This window comes from Mirounga angustirostris, unplaced genomic scaffold (genome assembly GCF_029215605.1).
Source record: "Mirounga angustirostris isolate CCGP_5_RB_7025 unplaced genomic scaffold, mMirAng1.0.hap1 SCAF_12, whole genome shotgun sequence".
Classification (NCBI taxonomy): Eukaryota; Metazoa; Chordata; class Mammalia; order Carnivora; family Phocidae; genus Mirounga; species Mirounga angustirostris.
The window spans coordinates 45,614,327-45,618,450 of record NW_026991720.1 but is presented as its reverse complement, the minus strand read 5'-3'; the positions used below and the strand labels follow the sequence as shown (position 1 = coordinate 45,618,450).

Sequence of the window (4,124 nt, the reverse complement as noted above, 5' to 3'; positions counted from 1 at the left end):
TTGGGGTAAGTTTTGATAGTTTGTAGCTTTTGAGGACTTGGTCAGTTTCATCTAAGTTGTTGAATTTATGTGTATAGGGTTGTTTGTAATATTCCCTTATTATCCTTTTACTGTCTACTGAGTCTGTAATGTCTGCTGATATCTCCTTTTTTATTCCTGATGTTGGTAATTTGTCTTTTCTCTTCCTCATAGGCGCTAAAATGCTTTTTTAACCATTGTGTCCATCTCTTTGAATTCATGTATGTAAACTGTTTACATTTAATGTAATTATTGGTATGTTAGGATTTAAGTAACCTATTTTATTTTACTGTTTCTTCCTTCTGTTCCTCTTTGATCTTTGCTGTCTTCTGTGAGTCACCTGAACATTTTTTAGTATTCCATTTAGATTTATTTATAGTGTTTATAAGTCTGTTTCTTTGTATAATTTTGTTAGTGGTTACTCTACATTTGCATATGTAACTTATCACAGTCTACCGTTATCAACATGATACCACTTCAGATAGAATGTAGAATCATACCATTGGATAGTTGGGATCTTATTTCCTTTTTGTGCTAAGGTGCCTATCAAGTGAACAATTTGCTCATGTCAGATTTCCCCAAAGTGACCACTGCAATACTGGATTGTCCTTGATGCAGTTGTGCAACTTGGAAAGTTGTATGCATGATTTATCAATATAACAAGATACCATGAAGGAAAAGATGTTTGGTCTGAAGTTGAATGCAGACTTTGACTACAAAGACCTCATGAGCATTACTGCACAGATAATGTGCTTGTGTAACTACGTGTCTCCAGCATCTGGCCAAGGACCAGCTGGTGCCAACTGAGGACTCCTGTAAAAACAAAACAAAACAAAAAGAGCTCTAAGAAGATAAAACTAAAAAGAGTAATTCTTAATATATCTTGGAAGGTGATTGTTGTGAGTTGAATTGTTTTTTCAAAGTGTTATGTTGAAATCTAAACCCCAGGTACCTGTGCATGTGGTATAGTTTGGAAGTAGGATCAAGTTAAGATGAGGTCCTGCTGGATCACAGTGGACCCTAAGTCCCATGACTTGTGTCTTTATTAGGAGAGGGAGGTTTGGAGATGCAAAGACACACAAGGAGGGAAGTAGGCCATGTAATGGCAGCAGAGATCAGAGCATTGCTGGTATATGCCAAGGATTACAGCGACCACCAGAAGCTAGCAAAGATTTTTCTCTGCAGCCTTAAAGTGGGCATGGCCCTGCTGCCACCTTAATTTTAGACTTCTCATCTTCAGAATTGTAAGAGAATCAGTATCTATTGTTTTAAGCCACCTAGTTTGTTGAATTTGTTGTGGCAACCCTAGCAAACTAATAATGACCCAAGGCAAAATCTGTTCCAAAGATGCAGGGCTGAGAGTCATCAGCCATCGGGACCAGCCTCATTGAGTTTACGTGGTCTGTGTCCCTCCCTATAGGCTTTTCTCTTACAGACGAGTGATAGTTAAGACTGTGGACAACCAGACAGATAATAGGAATGCTGAGTTAAATGCTTAGAAGCAAAATTTCACCAAAGAACAGTACAAACTGATCAGAATTCAAAAGTCCCAGGAATGAAATACAGACCTAACACTGAAGGGCTCAATGGATTATTTGGAGCTCATACTCAGCTGCTGTTGTCTCAGAAAAGGTGGCCTTGAGAATATGGAGATTCAAGGAATTTGAGGTGTATACACACATTTTCAGGTCAACGGGTCAGAGTTTGGGTGGGGAAGGGTTGAAGCCAGATCTGCAGAGCCTCCACTTTTGTCAAAGCTCACCAACCAGAGACCACCCAGCACACAACCGAGGTGAAGCAAAGGGAGGTTTCTTGAGCTAGTCGAGGAACCCAGGGGCGTCCTTGTAAGAGAATTGGACAAGCTTGTAGGTTTGAACTTGTCCTGGGTGATTCAGGAAAGGTTAACGGAAGTGGAGACCAGTAGTGATTTGGGTCCTGTTGGGGGCTATTTGATTGTATACTTTGGTAATTTTATGTAAGAAGGCTGTACACTTAAAGCTGAGCTAGAGTCATCATTGCCAAAAAACAAAATTTTAGAAGAGTGGGGGTGTATAATTATATCTGCAGTTGCAGTATTTTTGTCGGTTTCTTGTTTCAGACATGCTCACAGAGTGGCTGTGCTCTGTCTCGGTCCACTGTTGTCACAGAGTTGCCTTGTCATTGTTGACATATTGTGATCATTGTTTATATTCCAGTGGGAATGTTACAGCCTTTCTATTAAGTTGTCAAGGCCATTTTGCCCTTTCTAAGGGCCTGGCCTGGAGATAGCATGTATCACTTTTGCCTACATTCCGTTGGTTAAAATGCAATCATGTGCCCACACTTAAATGCACAAGAGGCTGGAAAGTAGATTTTAACTGTGTGCTCAGAAGAAATGTGAACTGAGTTTTATAATTACATAACAACACTCTTTGTTTTGGGTTTTTCGTGGTTGTTTCTTTTAAATTATTTTCTTCCTTTGTCCCCATTCCCACTCCCATAGACCTACACCCTAGTTACATTTAATGTATGTCCTTCTGATTTACCTTCTATATATTGATGAGATTTTATGAATCTGAAAAATATATGTGATTGCTTTGAGTATATTTTTAAAATGTATATAAATGTTTCTTGTCTATCATTTGGATTATTCATTTTTTTCCACTATATTTTTTGAGATCTATTTATATGGCTACCTGTAAGTCTAATTCATCCCTCATGACTGCTTCAAAATACTCCACTTATTCATACTCATTCAACAATTTATTCTGCCATATACAAAAGGCAAAAGTTTTACTTATTTAATAATGTCATATTTATTTTTTCAATTATTTTTGCTGCATCGTAAATCACCTCTAACTTAGTGGCTTAAAATAACAACAATCATTTATTTTATTCCCAAATTTGCAATTTGGGCTGGGATTGCAGGGACAGCTCATCTCTGCTTCGTGCATTATCAGCTAGAGATGGCAGTGACTCAGTGGGTTGGGGCCGGAATCAGCTGAAGGCTCAATCTCTCACATTTAGTGGCCAATGTTAGGTGTTGGTTGGGGCCTCAATGGCGGTTGTTTGCTGGCATACCTACACATGACATGTCCATGTAGCTGCATGACTTCCTCATAGAGCAGTGGCTCAATTCCAAGAACAGTTGCCCCAAGAGGGCAAGGCAGAAGTGCATGACTTCCTTGTGAGTTTGTCTCAAAGTCACATAGAGTCACTTCCGTTGTACCCCATTGGTCGAGGGGGACACAAGTTCTTCCCAAGTTCACAGGGAGAAGACACAGACTCTACCACCCAATGGAAGGAATGTTAGTGTTACATGGTGTGTAAAAACAAACAAACAAACAAACAAACAAAAACATGTAGGATGGAATATGTTGTGATATCTATCTTTGGAAAGGACAGTCCTTTCACCTTTGTGAAAATAAAAATCTGACTTGGATACAAAATGATTTGAATATCAAGACTGATTAGCAAAGATTTTAGTTGTAAAGGTTATATTCCAATATGCTCTTTCTTTCTGGACAGAGTACTAGATTGTAGTCAACAAATGCTTCCTACATCCTTAGAATTTTTTCTAAGATTATCAGCATCTTTCCCCTTAGCCTTTATTTTTTATGTGGTCAGTATAATAGATGAGATCAACCAATTCATAGGATATGATTATGAAGAATGTAATACAGAGAAATTGATTTTTTTTTTTTTCTTCAGAAAATACATCCTATAGTGAAATGATGGCAATCATCTTTTGGGACTGACCTGAAATGAAGAGAATACTCATTCCTAATCACTTGGCTATTTGGGGGGGAAAAAAATCTTATAAGAAAGAGTAGTAGCTGTTCTCAACCTCTTTTATTTTCTGCTGCTGACCAGAGGATCTCTTATGTACTGGATATTCTGATTAGATACCCTTAATACATATGTGACTATCCTGAGTTTATTGTCCCCATCACTAGAAAGTAGATCTGTAATTTTTATAGTTCTTGTGCTTTTTTCTCTGATCTATTCTCTCCTGAGACTATTAAATATGAAGGTACTCATGGAAAATGCTGCCAAAATAGCTCAACCTTTCTTAAGGTGACACGGTGTGAGGAAAGTGGGGAATGTGTTCTCAGTAAGGTCAAGAA

General features: G+C 38.2%; 1 non-coding gene across 1 annotated transcript; it reads left to right on the top strand.

Annotated features, from left to right (window-relative positions):
• The first annotated feature begins 3,721 nt into the window (after nucleotides 1–3,721).
• LOC123836207 (small nucleolar RNA SNORD2) lies at nucleotides 3,722–3,790 on the top strand. The gene has a single exon (XR_006788903.1). It is a non-coding gene; the product is annotated as a small nucleolar RNA SNORD2 (small nucleolar RNA).
• The last annotated feature ends 334 nt before the right edge of the window (nucleotides 3,791–4,124 follow it).